The sequence below is a fragment of the Engystomops pustulosus genome, chromosome 8 (genome assembly GCF_040894005.1).
Source record: "Engystomops pustulosus chromosome 8, aEngPut4.maternal, whole genome shotgun sequence".
Classification (NCBI taxonomy): Eukaryota; Metazoa; Chordata; class Amphibia; order Anura; family Leptodactylidae; genus Engystomops; species Engystomops pustulosus.
Genome location: NC_092418.1, coordinates 26,083,699 through 26,104,341, shown reverse-complemented (window position 1 = coordinate 26,104,341; position 20,643 = coordinate 26,083,699). Strand labels below are relative to the sequence as shown.

Sequence of the window (20,643 nt, the reverse complement as noted above, 5' to 3'; positions counted from 1 at the left end):
AGAGCAGTGGTGGCGAACCTATGGCACGGGCGCCAGAGGTGGCACTCGGAGCCATTTCTGTGGGCACTCAGGCCATTGCCCCAGGGCAGAGTTCACCATATAGGACCAAATCTTCCTGCAGTCCCAGGGAACTTAAGCAACACTTCATTGGCTGTTTGGAAAAGTGAGAAGGTGTTGACAAAACTGCATGATCTTTGGAGGTCCTCCTGCTGGACCCACCATTCTTTCTCTACAGAGAGACTCCAGAGAGAAGCTGCAACGAGAGTCTGAATTTGTCCTTCTTTCAACTGTATTGGTGGCCTCAGGGGGTTGATACGATTGAAAGATGTGGAAGAACATCACTGCACTAAAGTATGCACCAGTTCTACCAGTAGTAAAAACTCAAGCAACAAACTTCCTAAGTATGAGATGGTTCCAAGATTGTACAGTTGACTGGAGACATAAATACCCATTCGCAATGGATGTAACTTCCCTTAAAGAAGGCAACAGATACTCCAGAATTGTTGACCCATATGTCCATCATTTCCTACAACTGGTCACAGTTCTCATATAGAAACCAGAACATATTGGGGCTCATTTACTAAGGATCTGAATTGCGCATTTCCATCGGGTTTCCCCGAATTTTTTCAGTTTTGAGCCGAATTCTGCCGGGATTTTGGCGCAAACCCGGCTTTCACGTGACAGAAATCAGGGGGCAGAAAAAACACAGAATTTAAAAAGCGATTTGTGTCACAAGATCAAGCACTTACGTGCACCAGGAAGAAGAAGGTGACCTCCGGCGGACCTCGGCGCAGCAGCAACACCTGCTGGATATCGGGCCTACGATCTTAGTGAATGCCGGCAGACCCGAATCCTCGTCCGAGAACGTGCCGCTGGATCGCGACTGGATCGGGTAAGTAAATGAGCCCCATTGTGACCATAACTTGCCTCAGCCAAGCCACACAACGCTCTAACCACTTATGATACATTTTATGGTTAAACAGATAAGAGTTACTCGTTCCGCAAGTCTAGACAGACCGGAGAATGTAAAGTTGTGAACCAGCAGCAAATTGGAAGATTAAGATAATTTCACCAAAGATCATAGACTTGAAGATTAAGATGACATCTACACAACAGCTGACAAGGATCTGACTCCTACACGAGGAAGTGCAGGTATCATCATGTAACACGTCAGACTCAATCACGACAACTGAACTTAAGATCTAAAGTTTGGTTCTCAACTTAGTGGACACTATGGTCTGATTAGTCAGGCATCTGCCATCAGTGAAAAGTTGACACAACTCCATAGAGATCAGATGGTTATCTGGTCTTCATCTAATACGTATGGCCACCTTGCCATGCCATCCTGAGCGTCATGGATCACATTGGAAATAAGACTCTCAGTGATCGTATTAACTTTCTTAAAAGGCTCATTTGCTCTCTGAGGTCTCTCTACCATAAACTACAGCCTGAATACTAGAAAAACAAAAAAAGGACCATCTTCTGACATGACACAAGACCATAGATGTCCACCCTACATTGGATGATTTTGGTGTTGCCCTGTCTTTATTCATGGTACCACCATAGTGTGCATAGAGCAGTACTGAAGGTAGACATGTACTTATCTGGGTCCTTAAAGATATTGGTCCTAAGGCAGTGATGGCGAACCTTTTGGCGACCGAGTGCCCAAACTGCATCCCCAAACCCCCCTCTATCGTGATATGCCAACCAAAAAGCAGTAACTTATTGCCCCCTGTTCCTTTAAAATATCACTGAAAGCAGTATCTTTTAAGTTGCTTGGCAATGCAGGAAAATTCTTTGAGTCCTGTCAGGTGTGCTGGGGTGATGGCCCGGATGCCCACAGAAAGGGCTCTGAGTGCCGCCTCTGGCACCCGTGCCATAGGTTCGCTACCACTGGTCTAAGGTATCATAGACCAAAAATTACCTATTGGGATTGGGAAGAGGTTTATCCATTAGATGCATCAATGACTTACAAAAAGAAAGACACCAGTGGAATCTTTTTCACAGGCTAGATGGGTTCTGAAATTGGCTAAGACAATACAAGGGAACATGTGAACCTCACAGTCTGTAAGATGGTGGCAGTGATGCATATACCACTAGTCAACTAAAAAAAGCCAACTACTGTCCATCTGCAGTATCATGTGAAGCTCTTGGCTCTACTATAAAACCCCACTTATGTCCTACATATACTATGGATGTCTGGTATGTGGCAGTAGCCTTGGGACTCCTTGGGATGCAGTTTCTGGGTGCAACTACACTGATCTAATAGGTTCTAAACGTAGAGACCTCTATATACCCCACCACAGATTTGTTCAAATTGCTTCTCCCAGCATGACCAGAGGACAGTGATGGCGAACCTTTTAGAGACTGAGTGCCCAAACTACAACCAAAATCCACATATTTACAATAAAGTGCCAACATGGCATTTTAAGCAGTAACTTATCGCTACCTGTTCTTCCACATCTTTCAATCGTATCGACCCCCTGAGGCCACCAATACAGTTGAAAGAAGGACAAATTCAGACTCTCGTTGTAGCTTCTCTCTGGAGTCTCTCTGTAGAGAAAGAATGGAGGGTCCAGCAGGAGGACCTCCAAAGATCATGCAGTTTTGTCAACACCTTCTCACTTTTCCAAACAGCCAATGAAGTGTGGCTTAAGTTCCCTGGGACTGCAGGAAGATTTGGTCCTATATGGTGAACTCTGTCCTGGGGCAATGGCCTGAGTGCCCACAGAAATGGCTCCGAGTGCCACCTCTGGCGCCCGTGCCATAGGTTCGCCACCATTGCCATAGGAGGTTGACCAAGTGGTAAGTGGTGTGGCTCCCAGCGGTCAAACTTTTTCCCCAACATCCCTCATGATAGTAAGTATGGATCTTCTATCCGTGGTGTACCATGGCCCCTGATCACCCAAACTTTTTTTTAACCATGGATCACACAGTACACAACATACAATATCTGGACCTCAGTGGCTTTTTGCATCAATTACAAACATCATCACCTTTGTTGTGGTCATATAAAGTACAGAACATACTGCTCATATATGTAATATGCAGAAAATCAGGAGATCCGAGACACCAACCCTTAGAACTTTGCCCTTTATATAAGCAACAAGTTGGATACATATTTATATACTCCTCATTCATCTACAGCCTTAACCCGTTTCATGCCAGGTCAGATTCGTAAGAGAACATTTGTATAACAGATTGCAATATTAGGTACCTTCATTGTAAGATCTAAATCAAGGGGGGCAATGGGCAATGTCCCCCTAGTTCTGGCTCGCAGAGCGGGCACTAATCATCCACTCTTATGTACATAGATATAGCTTTAGGGGGTGCAGAGTGAAACTTTACCCCCAGGTATAGGAAATCCCACACTAAAACTCTTGCAGGACCCGTTGGTCGTAAAAAACTTTCCAGCAGATGTCAGAAGAAAGTGACCCCCCCCAACAAAAGAGACTTAAAGGTGCGATACAAGAGTCAGGCAAGTGGCGGTTAAAGGCAACTTACTTTAAAGGGCTCCAATCAGTTGTTGCTTTCGCTTCAGTACATGTATCGTCCGTCCTCCATAAGCCAAAGTACAAAGAAGATCTCCCAGGAGAAGCCTGTCACCTCCAGCCCAGAGCTCAGCGTGTGAGACTGTTGTGTGAGCTGACTACAGCCAGAGACTGGGAGTGGGCGGGGCTTCTGGTGGGGGGCGTGGGATGATGACATCATCACCCAGCATAACATTGCTTAGAGACTGTTGTTAGTTACAGAGCGCAGCTGTGGAGGTGCAGGGGCTGGAAATGCAGCGTCATGGCAGTGTCAGATATGTCATATACTGAGACCAGCGTCCAACGAATACACGAGTCTTACTGACGTGTGACTGGCAACATGGAGTCACTAGTAGCAGGAAAGGCGCTGATACTTTTAGGCTACATTCACACGTGGCGTTTGCGTTGTGTTTGCAAACGCCACGCACGGGCTTCTCCTGTGACCACCTATCGAAGTAAGATTGCGTTGACCGAACTTGATGCAAACGCAATCTTACCTTATTAAGTGATTGTAGGTGAAGTCTTTGGTTTGCGTTCACAAACACAAACATCACAGAAACGCCACATTTATTCGCCATATGTACGGTGTATGATACAAGTCTCTGATCGGTCTAGATCTAACCGCTGGGGATCATAAAAACAAAGTCCCTAAATTGCCCCCTAAGGGTGATGGCACACGTGGCGTTTTGAACGCGTTTTTGGGCCGTTTTTAAGCAGTCCGTTTAAAAAACGCATCCGTTTTTTGACAGATTTGACCAATTATCTTAATTCAAACTGGTCAAAAATGTATGCGGACTGCTTATAAAAAAACGGGCCAAAAACGCACTCAAAACGCCACGTGTGCCATCACCCTAAGTGCTTCATGTGAGTGCCCCATAGAAGTGAATGAAGCGTTGGTCAAGCCCATCAGAACTTCAGGGCGTTGCGTTGCATTTTTTATGCGGTAGTGACGCATATTCAAAAGGTTACATTGCGTTTTAGCAAATGTTACTTCAACATGTGATCAAGGTCAAGGTCAAAAACGCATCAAAAAACGCAACGCATGGTGTGAAAGCGCCCTCATATATATATATATATATATATATATATATATATATATATATATATATATAGGGGAACTTCCATTTGTGGGCTACTGTTGATGTCCCAGTGGGTGGTAAGATACTTACCCGTTGTTCTTAGGATATGGACCATCACACATACCCACCAGGGGGCATCTCGGGCAGCAGGTAGGTATCCGGAGAGGTCCTGGTTATGAGGCACGTGTATATACTCCAACTATACAATAAATTGGACTTCTCCATCCCCTTTAAAGGTTCTGACGTTTGCCCTTATCTGGAGCAGTAGATCAGTAGGGGGTCTGGGTGTCGGACCCCCACCGATCCCATAGTGGTGACATGTAATAATGATAGGTCATCGATACGAAAGCTGATAGACATATACAATACAAAACAAAACAACTTTATTGATCCCCCTGGGGGAAAATATGTCTGATTCTGGGATTGAGTTCCCTCACCAAGTATGTAAACTAAGGACCTCGGGTCATTATCAGCTCTGCTACATCTGTATATGTCATGTAGATCATGAGACACGATCCCAGTAAGTACAGAATTGTGCAATGAGATAACATAAGCGAGCAGAAACGTGTCTCCCTGCAGCCAGGAGACATTACTCATAGGATTTCACCACCGGGGTGGCGCTGCTTTAGGGGGTTTCCCCATAGTAGTGTAAGTATCATGTACAATGTCAGGTGTTGTACCCATGACTCCAGAATACAGGATATGGCTGCTTACTTCCAGCAACAGCGCCTCTCCTGACCATGGGCGGTGTGTGGTATTGCAACAAAGCTCCATTCATCTCTGTACAGCTGAGCTGCAATACCGGCACCAACCATAGTCAGGTGTGGCGCTGTTTATGAGAGAAAGCACACATGTTTTTCAACCTCTGGACAACCCCTTTAAAGGAGGTTTTAATTGTAAACTCCCAATAAGCGAGAAACAGGACACTACATCATGAAGCTATTTACTTTACAATTAGTCTTGATGTTCGTGAAAATAATTCACGTATATAATGTGTATGTCCACCATAGGCGCCTCCCTGTAACATTTTGAACATGCGACACTACCTCTGAGTATGTTAGTAGCATTAGGACTGTGAAAAATGGATTCATATTCTACTGTAACTTCTCCAAGTGCACTGGGGGCGTATCCTCACATTGCTGTGCTCTTAGCCCTCTGCATTGAAGAAACTTCCACCCCGCAAATCACTGCACATCTAAACTCAGCACTTTGTAAGTTTTGCAGACTGTCTAATTTCCAAGCCATCTGTTATTTTAGACAAAATAAAATGTTTTACTTTATGTAAATTAGCTCTTGAGTGCACCAGGGGTGGGGCTTCGCTTGTTCGTGCACTTGTTGTAGTCTACTACAACTCCTTCCTGCAAGGGCTTTTAGTCATTGGATAAAGGGACGCTTCAAGTTTGTGGCAGAGAGAAGTATAGAAAGAATAAAACGTGCACCAGCAGACATAACCCCGCCCTTGGTGCACCGGGAAGCTAATTTGCATAAAGACAAATTGAATTTTCTCTAAAATGGGACATTGTAGGAAACATATATGTGGAAAGCTTATAAAGGGTCCTACAGATTGCTGATTTTACTTGTGGGGGTGTTGGGAGGTGGTAAACTCCCTTTTGGGCAGCACGGTGGCTGAGTGGGTAGCACTTCTGCCTTGCAGCGCTGGGGTCCTGGGTTTGAATCCCACCCAAGTCAACATCTGCAAAGAGTTTGTATGTTCTCTCCGTGTTTGCGTGGGTTTCCTCTAGTTTCCTCCCACACTCCTTACTGGTAGGTTGATTAGATTTGGAGCCCCATATCAGGGACTGATTTGGCAAGTTCTGTACAGCACTGCGTAATCTGTGTGCGCTATATAAAGAAATTATTATTCTTTTAAGCTGCTCCAAACTTTTAGGTGATAACTACAGAGTTAACTTAAAGAAAAGGATAGATGTGAAGTAGATTAAGGTAGGGAGCACAGAGCACAGCAGTGTAATCACACACCCAATGCTTAAAGTCTAGTCACAATCCTGGAATATAAATATACTTCTCACACCCAATGCTCAAACTCCAGCTACAAACCTGGTATATAAATCCATTACTCAAAGTCCACCGGCTACTAACAACACACACAAAGGTAGGATTACACAGTTCTCCAAGGCCAATACCTAACAATATTTGCAGAGAGTACAGAGCACAGCAGTGTAAGGACACACCCCCAGTGCTCCAACTTCAGCTACAATCCTGAACTATAAATCCAAATTTCAAAGTCCTGCTGCCACTAACAATACGCACAATGCTATGAATACAAAGATCTCCAGGGACAATAGCTAACACTATCTGAAGGGAATACAGATCACCACCGTGTAAGGACACACCCCCAGTGCTTCAACTCCTGCTACAATCCTGGAATATAAATCCATATTTCAAAGTCCTGCTGCTGCTACTAACAACACACACAATGCTATGATTACACAGATCTCCAGGGACAATATCTAATGTCATCTTCAGGGAACACAGAGCACAGCAGTGTAAGGACACACCGCCAGGGTTTCAAGTCCAGCTACAATCTGCGAATATAAATTATATTTCACAGTCTTGCTGCTATTAACACAACACACAAAGATATGATTAAACAGATACCCAGCACAGTCTGTAGTTTGCAGGGTCAAACCCTACATATGTATTTATTATATCCCACCCATTTATAATGCGAGTAGATACATAACTACCTCATCTCCACTTAATCCTTTCAAGTTCCATCATCTCAACTACAAACCTCTAAGCTTCCAAATGCAATAATATAATAATATAACCCAAACATTGTGAGCCACGAGGAGCCCACCTGAGTGGAGACAGTAAAAGAGACAGTAACTCAATTCCATTAGGATTGTATCACTATGGATGGGAGTTATAGGATTCCTCACCTATGGGAATACAATCCTGCATCTACTAATAAGATGGTAATGGGGGGGGGGGGGTTATAATGTACAGGAGGCTGATATACAGGGATACATTTACTCATGTTGAGTGTTCTTCAAGTTCCTCTGTCCCCAGGGTCCAAAATCATGGCAGTAAATTCTGCAACGTATTTAATTAGAGGGAATATTCTGTAGGGATCTGTAGTTAGATGTACAGGAATTGACCTGTGTGGGAGATATATATGGACTTCATTTTATACATTGGATGAAATGTAGCAATTTTGCTGGAGTTTCCGATTCTGTAATTTGCCCCAAATTCATCAAATTTTGTACAGTGTTTGAGAAATGTAGCGCCTCTGACAGTTCTGCCCGGAGATGTTACATCACATCCTATACATTTCGGAGTGAGATCTTCCTGGGGGCACATACCATAGTCATCCCCAAATCTATCACAGCCCCGGTTACATCTACTGGTCAAAGGTCATGGAAACCAGATGGCAGGGTCATAAATAATGGAGATTGCAGCTTTTGGGTTCTCCAGCGAAACTTTTTTGACAGCAATGCTATGATGATATCTGTGGGTGGCAGCACCCAGCACCCGGCCAGGTCCTATATTACGTAGGGGACCCCCTGTAGATAGATAGATAGATAGATAGATATGAGATAGATAGATATGAGATAGATAGATAGATAGATAGATAGATAGGAGATGGATAGATAGATAGATAGATAGATAGATAGATATGAGATAGATAGATAGATAGATAGATAGATAGATATGAGATAAAATAGAAAATAAAAAATCGAAAAAGGCAGCACCACAAGGTAGTGGAACAATCCAAGTGGTTTTTATCCTCAAGCTGCCACGTTTCAGCGTCATCCCAAGCTTTTCTCAAACCTCAGATGAAGCTGGAACGTGGCAGCTTGGGGGATAAAAACCACTTGGATTGTTCCACTACCTTGTGGCGCCGCCTTTTTCTATTTTTTATTTTCTATTTTATCTCATATCTATCTGTCTACAGGCGGTCCCCAACTTACAGACGACCCTTAGTTACAGACGGACCCCTCTGCCCCCTGTGACATCTGATGAAGCTCTCGGGATGTTACTTTAGTCCCAGGCTGCAATGATCAGCTGTAAGGTGTGTGTAATGAAGCTTTATTGATGATCCTTCTTCCCATTACAGCAAAACATTTTGAAACTCCAATTCCCGAAAAAAAATTTTGTCTGGAACTACAATTATAAAATATACAGTTTCAACTTACATACAAATTCAACTTAAGAACAAACCTATAGAACCTATCTTCTATATAACCCCCAGTATGTAAGTGCGCTTGGTTTACAATCCTTCATCCTGGTGGTAGATTTCCTTCAAGTGAAGATAAGACTTCTGGTTTAAAAGGAAACTAAATTTTCATATGAGAAGTTTCCCTTCCTGTGTTGTAGAGATAGGACAATGCCCATAAATACTTGTGTGCAGTGAATGCTATAAAACAATTATTTATACCCAGAGCAGAAGGTGACAATGACAATTTGTGTAAAAGTTGCCTCGGGTTGTGTATTTTCAAGTCAATATTTCAGTTTCTTGTAATATCTCTCCGGGCCTCCATACACCACAATGGCTTGCGTCCGATCCCACAGATTATTCCCATTGAAATGAATAGGGCAGAGCTGCAATACTGCACATTAACAGGTGTGGCGCTGTTTTTCCAAGAATATTTTTCTTGACTTGTGCAACTTCTTTAATATTTGAAAAAAATTGTCTTTCCTTCAGTTACATGAAATAACCTCCTTATGTACAGTATATGTATAGGGATCAGCAGATAGAATCTACACAATCCAGTGTCCGGGGGTCACCAGGTGCCGCAGCACATAACATCCTGTCTGGGGGTGACACAATAGTATTGTGACCGCTGAGTAAGAGGAAGCAAAGTGATGATAGGAAACAACAGACAAAGAGTTATAGTCACGGGTATTGTTGACATACATGTGTATATACTGTACACCCCACAACTATGCTGGTCCTTAAGCGGCCCAGAGACAACTAAAGAATATGTCCAGATCTTCACTTTTTCTTGGCAGTGTATTTACTATATATATATTGTATGTATTGTATATATGTAATGTATAGGGGTAGCACGGTGGCTCAGTGGTTAGCATTACAGCCTTGCAGCGCTGGTGTCCTGGGCTCAAGTCCCAGGGTCAACATCTGCAAAGAGTTTGTATGTTCTCTCCGTATTTGTGTGGGTTTCCTCCGGGTCCTCCGGTTTCTTCCCACACTCCAAAACATACTGGTAGGTTGATTAGATTGTGAGCCCCATGGGGACAGGGAATGATTTGTCATGCTTTGTGCAGCGCTGCATAATCTGTGTGCGCTATATAAATAAAGGAATTATTATTATTGTATGTATTGTATATACATATATAATGTATTTATTGTATATATGTATTGTATATATGTAATGTATGTATTGTATATATGTATGTATTGTATATATGTAATGTATGTATCGTAATGTTCAGCTGAAAGACTTACCTCACCTCATTTCTGTAATGTCCACCAATTTGCTGTCGACATCAGGAAAAATCTGGGACAGTCCCCGAGATTATTGTCCAAAAACCAAACATCTCCGAGCAGTGTCACACCTATAGTTGCAGCTACCACTAGGTATAAAAGCCAAGATGGGAGTGTGCCCAAACACTTTCATGCCCTTTGGCGTCTTGCAATTTATGCATGGTAATTCCTTCAACCTTACTCTGTGCACTGAGATTTATGACACAAGCTGTCAGATGTGCCTGCATCAAACTTTTTAATATCAGAAGTAGAATTAGAGTATATAGAGAAATATGCAGCTATAAGGTTTGCATTCTTCTCCTTTTACTCCAATCTCACTACATTCAGAGCAGACGTCACTGGAACATAATGGCTTCTCACCAGGCACCAGTTGATGAACATACAATATTATATAGGCGTATACCAAACATATAGCTCAGCTGTTGTATCTAAGCTGCCATTATACAGTCACCTACCTTACATATAGCTCAGCTGCTGTATCTAAACTGTCATTATATAGTCATCCACCTTACATAGAGTTGAGCTGCTGTACCTAAGCTGCCATTATATGGCAATCTATCTTACATGGAGCTGAGCTGCTGTATCTCAGCTGCCTTAATTGAAAGATGTATTATTCATTTGTTGTTTTGGGTAGTCAACAAGGCATGTGGCCCTGTATTTATAAGACCCTGCCTGCCTGCCAGGGGTGTAACTAATGCGGTAGCAGCCACAGCAGCTGCTATGGGGCACACAGTATCAGGGGGTCCTGGCATTTGGGGTATTCAATGTGAATATGCTGTATGTCCGTGTCCATATATGTGATTCATAGGTGTATATGGTACTGTATGTATGTATATATGGTGTGTATATACTGTATGTATGTTATTTAAGGGGTAAGTGGGGCCCCATTCAGAGGTTCACTATTGGCTAAAGTTGCATAGAAGGAGCTTCTTTTAAATTTAAGAAAAATTTGCAAAGGAGGGGTTTGAAGCTGAATTTCCCCCCATGGCACACGAGTCCATATTTATGCCCCAGCCTATGATGTCTGGAGGGTACCTGGACCCCAACCAAATCTCAAAGAACAGGGAGTTCTGTAAGTGACTATTCTCTTTTGGAAACATTTTATTATTTACAACTAAATTATTTATTTTTATTTTTTATTGAGAAATGTTCAAAAAAATTCACAACATGAAATAAGCAAAGTCACGTAGTAGGGGGAGGTCCCCAGCAGTAGACGAGTCCAGGTGGTGAAAAGTTCATTAAATCCCGAATTTTGGCTGCTATATGACAGAGAGATTAAATAGTCACCGTGGTATCGCAATCAGAAGCAGTAGGTACGGTAATGCATTATAATATAGCCGTTTGGGCAGTAGCCAGGGGCCCAAGTGTTCTAGGTGGCCCATGGCCACACAAGCCACCCACCACATTTTATACTAAGAAGGACGTTCACCCATGAAATCCTTGTACATATGTTCCTGCTCTCAGTACACATGTACACAAGAGGCATTTCAGGACCTTTGAAGGTCTTCCAAAGGTCCTGAAACCACAGATAGAATTTAGGCAGAAGGGACACATCCTCCATTCTCCAAAACACTGATTCTAATACCAGATGTAGGAAGTGATTCCGGACTTCTAGGGGACATAATATTCATACAACCCAGGAACCATCGCCCGTCCCGGGATAAACTCCCAAACTGAAATATCCAAGTAGAGAACAGTTAACAAGTACAAACACTAACAACACACAATACATGGACAGCATGTAGGGTGGGGAATATATAAAGAGAACAGAGGATCAGTTTGTAGAGTTGATCTCCACAGTCCAATGGGTGTCCCATGGTTTCCAAATTTTGGTAAAGGCAGGAACCTTGTTAGTTATAAGTGAAATCTAACATATGACCCATGCAGTGTCCTCCAATACAAAAACAGACTATTGTTTTGTATAGTCTCTTTGTTGGTGTGAGACAATGCCCCCTCCCATCATTGGTGTATATGTGAATCCTGATACATCCCAGCACATGGTATACATTTCCCCCGCAGGGGTCCAGTTACAGTATAACTTACAAGAAACTGATTAACAGGTCCCTGTCCACACTCGGCATAAGTAATGAGACGGAACAGTGTAATGGATTCCTGTAAGCCAGCGCCTTTGTAGGCACGGCCCATTCCATACGAGTGAAACCGGAGGAGTGCGGCTACTTCCACCAAGAGCTTATCTAATCTCACTGGGCGACCTTTGATCAGAGGGATCTTCATGTCTTCTGTTGTATCAATATAATAAAATACTAATATGGAATTATGCTCTGGCTTGACGTGTGATGTTCTGGGTTGTACATCAGACATGTAGTCACATTATCTGTGGAAGGACCATAGGAGATAAAGGGGGTCATAGAGATATAAAGCGCCTATTGGCCAAAGTGCTGCTCCAAATAGCTCTCCTCCAGTTGATCCTTGTCTCTCTCATTCCTATTAGGATGAGGGTTTCTTTGCAGGGATCCTGACCACTTGGAGACCCAGTCAAGAGGCTGATGCACATGCATGACCACCACAGCCATAGAAGTAGGAGCCTAGGTCAGTGACAGCAAACCTTTTAGGGACTGAGTGCCGAAACTACCAGCAAAAGCCACATATTTTTCACAAAGTGCCAAATTAAGGTAACTAAAGTAACTCACAGGTTTCAAACGTATTGGCATCCTGAGGACTCCAGTACAGTAGAAAAGAAGAAATTCAGATTATTATTGTAGCTTCCCTCTAAGGTCCCCTTAACAAGATGAATCAAAGTGCTCCTCCTGCACTTCAAGTCACTTTAAAATAGCGCTTAAGTCCTGGGCTGCCTATGACTGCAGGAGGAGGTCTTGTGTCTTGAATGGTGACCTTTGTGCTGGGTGATGATCAAGGTGCCCAGAGAGAGGGCTCCAAGTGCCACCTCTGGCACCCGTGCCAAAGGTTCGCCACCACTGGCCTAGGTTGTTCATGTGCATCGGAGCTTCATTCACATTGCAGACCACTCTTTTTGTGATCACTGGAGGTCCCAAAGTTGGTCACCCAATAATCAGACACTCATCCCCTTTCCACACTGTCATTTGTGGCCCAACTATTTTTAAGAATTAGAGGTGCATTGGCTTCTTCACCTAAACACAACTGCTTATCATATAGGAAACCATTCACACAGGGAGGCTCCATATGAGGTCAACTTTACTTTTTTACTTTATCTTACCGCGTGTTCCCAAGTAGTAGTCCAGAGACTAACCTGTCCTAGTATCAATACGTAAGGTCTCTGTAAGTGAAATTTTCTGCCATCGACATATCCTTCAGGAATAGAGATGAGCAGACCAGAACTTTTCGGGTGGGGGGTTTGGATATGACATATGTTATATATTAGAAGGCCGATCAGTGAATAGAGATGAGCTGGATTGCTTTTTAAGTTCGTGTTGGGTGGTTCAGGTGTGTCCCGCACAATCCAGATAACATTGGAGACCATGCAGTCAATCCGGCATATTGAGTAGCCTGTGTGAGTAGGTTGTGATTGGTACCTTATAGCTAAATTTTTACACTCAAACATGTCAGCTGACACTTATATAGAGACTGCACTTAGGAAATTCAAGTATGAAACAATACAAACAAAGCATTAGATTGCTTCTCCAACCTCCTCCCTGGCAGGATAAGGATTTCATGGGGAGGAAAGGCCGGAGTAGCTGTCCATCTCTTTCTCTGAAGGCTGGTATCCTGGGCATAGGCTATGTGCCCATTGTCTATGACAGAATATCTCACTTCTTCTTGTGGTTACTCTGTTACCTAACTGCAGGACACTAGGGCATCGACTGTTCTCTTTATATACCTTCTATGGGGGAAGAAATGGATACATTTCATCACAAACAATGACAAAGCATTCCTCCATAGACTTACATTGAATCCCCATAATATTCTATGACAGAAAGTTTCTAAAGTTCTAAACAACTTTCCAGACATCACCTGTCATTCTAAAGATCAGGCTGTCTGCTTATCTGGTAAACAAGTCTTTTTTTCCCCTCCAAAACAATTTCTTCTATAGCTTTGGAAAATTATTAGCGTCTCTTTAGTTAGAGATACACAGTCAGAAATGTCTCTCAATGTTCATTAACCCTTTCTACAGGTCTATACAGAATGTATATCATAAAACACTATAGAATAATGTGAAATAAAGTAAGAAGTGCTGACTTCTTATAGGGGAAATATTCAAATGTCTGTAAAGGTCCAAAGTTCAATGCTCCTCTCCTCCAGGGCACTACAGTACCAACCTAATGTTCCTAAGAAATATAATTAGCAGTCAATCCAGTTAGGTGACATAGTAGGTCCATAACCCACTGTCTGTTTTAGTCATGTTTACCCCTTTGAAGGCTTCTTAAAGGAGTTTTCCCAGGAACATGAGTTCGGTCCTATCCACAGGATAGGACCTAACTTGCTAACCGGTGGGGGTCTCAATTTCCGGCAACTTCCGTCAGCTCCATAGAGATAAATGGAGCTTAACGGTCATGCACGGCTGTCTGCTCCATTAACCTGACGGAGCTTCAACGGGTCAGACTGAGGTACGTGGGACCCCTTTGGACCCCTCTCTTTCGTGATCTGTGGGGGTCTCCTGTGGATAGGGCCTAACTTGCGTTCGTGGGAAAACCCCTTTAAAACAACAAAGCAAAACTTTTCGGATCAAAACAATCCAACAGGGTGACATAGCGGCAAGGTTACCAGCACCCATGTGGGATAGGCACTGTCCTTGTAGGGATTGGGAAGCTAAGCAGCAGACGGCCCAGATCTACTACACACGAGTCATTGAAGGGCATTCATAAACCTTCTTGGGAATCTATTATTGGAGCAGAGTTTATAAAACGATTTTCTGTCGACTTCGGAGCCGTTTTTCCTCCATAACTTTTATGTTATCAGTTCTATTTGTAATTATTAAATGCTAATAGGACATTTATCAATTATTCCATCTTAATTACCCTGCAATAACTATCTTATTGTATTTTAATTAAATTCTTAATTGTTGCGGCGAGTTCCAACAGTTCTGTGTTATAATCTTCAGGTTTCATTAGCCGCAGCATTAGCCTTTGGTAAAAAGGGCATGATTTAAAGATGTGTGCCGCGAAAAAAAAAATTGGGTTGGATTATATTTGCTAAAAATAATTGAGAATGAGGGGAAAAAAAACTGTATTCCTAGAGAGGGGAGATATCTCCCGGGAGCAGGGAAGCAAGGAAAAGCAAGGGGATTTCATTAAAATCTTCCAAGTGAAACGTAACTTTGCAAAGCCACAGATTGTACCCCATGAATGCCGCAGCCAAGGGGATTAGTTGGAGGTATATATTGAAATGTTAGCGGACCTATCTTCTTGGTAAGCTTTGCTGACTTAGAGGCCACAGTGATTATTTTTTTAAGTAATTTCATTTGTAGGAAGTAACAGGGTTTCATTCAGAGCACTAAAAACCAAAGCAAGGTTGGGGGGCACTGAAATGGGACGCACTTCTGCAATGTGATAGAGGCCTGGGGACTCCATTCCCAAAAATATGAGCTCCACCTCTGCCATGCGATAGAGACAAGAGCACTCTTAACATGCCCAAATAAATGGGCTCCACTTCTGTCATATGATAGAGACAAGGGCACTCTGAGCATGAGCAAATAAATGGGCTTCACCTCTGCCATGTAATAAAGACAAGGGGACTACAAGCATTCCCAAATAAATGGGGTCCTCCTCTGCCATGTAATAGAGGCTGGATGACTCTGAGCATGCCCAAATAAATGGGCTCCAACTCCGCCATGTAATAGAAGCTGGAGGACTCTGAGCAAGCCAAATAAATGGACTCCACCTCTGCCCTGTGATATAGACAAGGGGACTACAAGCATGCCCAAATAAATGGGGTCCTCCTCTGCCATGTAATAGAGGCTGGACGACTCTGAGCATGCCCAAATAAATGGGCTCTAACTCCGCCATGTAACAGAGGCCGGAGGACTCCGAGGATGCCCAAATAAATGGGCTCCAACTCTGCCATGTAATAGAGGCTGGAGGACTCCGAGCATGCCCAAATAAATGGGCTCCAACTCCGCCATGTAATAGAGGCTGGAGGACTCCGAGCATGCCCAAATAAATGGGCTCCAACTCCGCCATGTGATAGAGGTTGTATGACTCTGAGCATGCCCAAATAAATGGGCTAAACTTGTGCCTTATTTTAGGGATCCTAATCAGTGCACTAATAAAAGTCGGGGTACTTAAATGGGTTCTACCTATGCCCAAGGTTGTATTAAAAGTCTGATGCTTGGGCCCCCCACATAACTTTTCCACATGCCCATCTCCATCTTTTAACAGCTGACCAGACCCATTCACACACAACTAAAAGCCAGGTTCATTGCCAAGTTCTTAAAAAATTACAAATATGAGTAATATATCTTTACTAACAAGGCAGTTTAGATACAACAGCTCAGCTTTATATAGGGGGTTCCCATATAATGGCAGCTTAGATACAATAACTAAACTCTATGGAAGGTGAATGGCCATATAAGGCAGCTTAGATACAGCAGCTCAGTTCTATGCGAGGTGGTTGCCCATATGATGCTGCAATGTTATCCAGTGAGAAGTAACTAAGCTCCAGAAATATCTAACGACCTCTAGTCTGGCGATCAGTTCATTGGTAGGAGACCTTAAGGGAATTAAGATGTATAGTTGGTAAGGTCGAGTGATGAAAGTTCCTTACAGATATAGTGGGCCATGAGTGGTCTAGAGTAGACCGGATAATAGTCTATGACAACCATTAGATGTGAACATTTCTTGTCACTGGAGAAGTCCACCGGATGTAGAGAGCACTTGATTGAGTAGGGAAACCACAATGTTTTATTTTTTGGGGCCGGAGAGTCCGGTGTTTACAGCCTAGGAATGAATGTTTAGTCTGGCCACGAGAAGAACTTCTCACATGCGACCAAATAACTGTTTATCAATGAAGCAGATGGTGAACGGGTCAATATGAAGTCTTAGTGATCTCAGGCCTAGATGTAATGAGGTTAGATATCTGATCCTTAGCTGGTGGCAGTCACCTATCAACCCTATCGTTCTGCATTCCCGGGATCCGTTATATCATTTTGGCCCAAACATCAGTTGAACGGTTCCTCGTCCTCTGGTGAGCGCCACTTTCAGGTCGTTGATATTGACTGGCAATAGAAGATTATAATCTAGGCAGATTGGGCAGTAGCCCGGGACCCAAGCCTTCTAAGGGGCCCATGGCCACCCCGACCACCCACCAAATGTTATACTGAGAAGGACCTTCACTCATGAAATCCTCGTACATCTGTTCCTCCTAGAAATCCACCAATAAGTTCATAACTAGAAGTTACCAATTGGGGTGTGTGATCTATATGAAGAAGGAAGTGGTAAAACCCAGTTGTTCCTTTATTCTTCAATGTTTAGGAGGAATAACAGAGGAATGACACAATGCAATGTTATAAGATAAGATACTGTCTAACTGTTCTCTAATAAGTATTACAACCTACATAAGATCCCCCACTATGGATCTTTCATACAAGCATTCAGAGGTTCCTCAGATATTTTTGTAAAATATACACGTGGTGCCCTACTTAAGGACACCTGACTTACAGACAACCCCTAGTTAAACACGGACCCCTCTGCCCACTATGACCTCTGGTGAAGCTCTCTGGATGTTACTATAGTCCCAGACTGCAATGATCAGCTGTAAAGTGTCTGTAATGAAGCTTTATTGATCATCCTTGGTCCAATTACATCAAAAATTTTTGAAATTACAATTGTCACAGGGGCAAAAAATGCCTGTATCTCCAATTATAAAATCTACAGTTTCAACTTACATACAAATTCAACTTAAGAACAAACCTATCTTGTACGCCTGGACTATACCAGAAGCCTCGTTGACTCCATTACATTTAGTTTATTGTGATTTTTCTTCCTATATATCAGTGGCCAAAACGATTGGGGATAACAGTGTACAGTATATAGGAAAGGTGCTGTAGTGCGCCCCCTATAGATGAGTTGTGTCCAGTTTCCGACTAATGAAGGAGTCACGTGAGGCCTGTCATTGTTTTTGGCTATTAGCGGATTTGGCGTTGTCTCCTGGAGGTGATTTGCATGTTCCCTGCTCCCTCTCCTATATGCATAATGAATTGGATGGGAAGAGGCAGATTAACGCGGGTGATGTCAGGAGTCGCCTCTTCTGGGACTTATCATCTGCAATAAGATCCATTGTTACCATGACTGCAAGCAGCGACCTGTGACCCCACTGACAGCGGCAGGCACAAAGGAAACAAAACCTGGTACAGGGCCCGTGCCGCGGCGGTAATAGGGGGTCGGCGTGTTTTATATCCTACATTTACAGCAGCTTCTTCATTGCCAGGTAGGGGAGGGGGGGGACTCCAAAAATGACATAAACATTTACAGTCGGAGAATTGCTTGCAGAACGAAAACTCTTGTCCTGTTATTTCCATCGGCGCCCCCCTGGCGCGTTCTTTAATAGGCTCGCTGCTAGGTCTCATCGGCATTGAGAAACCTCTTCTAAGAATCACAGATTTATCTCAAGGAGATTTTTTTTTATTAAAGTTTTTGTAGTTCTTAAAAGAATCCTAAATACTTATAGTATATCTGTCCATACAGAAGCTAATATAATCTCCATGTGCCACTATGTACCCCCCCTGTAAGGAGAAGCTTCCATCATATGGCAAGATACAGAACATGCAGATACTCAGATGTATCTGGTCTGATCAGGTATAAAGAGGGTGTAAAAGTGCATTTCCCTCGTAAAGGGCTACTTTTGGGTGCTGCACCTCTGGGGCAGAGACCGTTGCCTGTTAGTGATGCCTCCACAACACAAAGATGACTTGACGTCAAGAAGGGAGCGAACGGTGTTTGGAGGAACTTTCCATCATTGAGGAAATTCTGACTTTTTAGGGGGGTTTCGGGCTCTGTCCTGACAGATGGGAGTTATGTCCTGGAACATCAACTCTGTCGGCCTCCTCCGGCTGTCAGCTTCCAGCACTATCACTATGCCTCCTCTCCCATAATTCTTTATTTTATATAGTGCCTACAGATTATGCAGCGCTGCACAAAGCATGACAAATTGGTCCCTGTCTCCATGGGGCTCACAATCTAAACAACCTACAAGTATGTTTTGGAGTGCGAGAGGAAACCAGAGGACCCGGAGGAAATCCACGCAAACACAGAGAGAATATACAAACTCTTTGGAGATCTTGACCTTGGTGGGACTTTAACCCAGGACTTCAGTGCTGCAAGGCAGAAGTGCTACTCACTCAGCCACTGTGCCGGCCTCCTATTGCTCCTATTGCTGAATGTAGCAGGGCCGTATGTGCAATGTGATGATGTCATGCCTGCAATAATCTCTATAATATCTGTATATCTATATCTACAAATATACAGAACGGTATAACTAAATGGCAGACTATCTCCTAAAGAGCAGGGGTGCACCATCCCTGAAGGCGAGTTGAGTCTCTTGCCTCAGGCAGCAGTCACCTGCTACAAATCAGGATCTTCCACCTAAAAATAGTGCATCTTCACACCCAATGTAAGCATGGGTGTGATATTCTTCATGGAGAACCCACTTGCTAAAAAAAATTATTGTGTTATATAACTACTGGATGGGGGTGGAGGTAGGTGTGTTTCAAGAGCGAGCCCTCAGGCAGCTGAGAGTTAGGGTTCACCCCTGCTACAGGGTCACAGAGCCTTCACTCATCTATAGGGTTATGGAGAATAAACTCATTTATTGTATCAGTTTCTGAATCCTCTTGTCTCCCATAGTGAAGGTGTTATAAGATCTGCATATAAATCACTCGTTTGCATTTCCATTCAATGGTCCTTTAATTAAGTGATCTCCGAAGGAAAACGGAGCCAAATTAATTAGGGGATGTAATGGATTCTAGCACATGTCAGACGTACAGGAAAGTGTTACCGCGCCCGCCATGTCATTATATGTATGCGGATGGCACCGCACTGCCTTGTGTATATGTAATGGCGAGGGGATGTATATGGGGGAGGGGAGTGTTACAATTGTTGACAAGGAAGGGACAATTGTGCAGATTAGTCTTAACCATGAGACATAGTATTAGTAATGGCCTAGTTATAGGGACACAGAGGTTGTGGACACAACCAGGACCCGGTTCAAATGTCCACATGGGGCAATAGATTAGTACAGTGTTATATAGTGACACTCATTGCATAGGTGCACAGACCCTGTGCAGTGACAAATAGAGTCAAGGCAGGATTATGGGGACCCACCCAGTAGTGGATTATTACATAGGCGGTTTGGGCGTTAGCCCGAGGATCAAGCCTTTTAGGGGGAGCATGGCCACTGAAATCACCCAGACGTTATACTGATAAGAACCCTTACCCAAAAAATCCTTGTACATCCTGCTCTCAATATACATGTACACAACAGCCATTTCAGGACCTTTGAAGGTCCTCCAAAGGTCCTGAAACCGCAGATGGAAAGCAGACGGAAGGGATTTATCCCCCATTTCCCAAGAAGCTGATTCTAGTACCAGATGTAGGAAGTGATTCCCGACTTGTAGGGGCTGTAATAGTCATCCAGC

General features: G+C 43.3%; 1 protein-coding gene across 1 annotated transcript in view; it reads right to left on the bottom strand.

Annotated features, from left to right (window-relative positions):
* The window catches only part of MICALL2 (MICAL like 2), a 44,656-nt gene extending 40,940 nt beyond the window's left edge, over positions 1–3,716 (bottom strand). Inside the window, exon 1 of the mRNA XM_072120383.1 lies at positions 3,505–3,716. The gene's annotated coding sequence lies outside the window, so the exon portion shown is untranslated. The remainder of the gene's footprint in view (positions 1–3,504) is intronic.
* Positions 3,717–20,643: the final 16,927 nt, after the last annotated feature.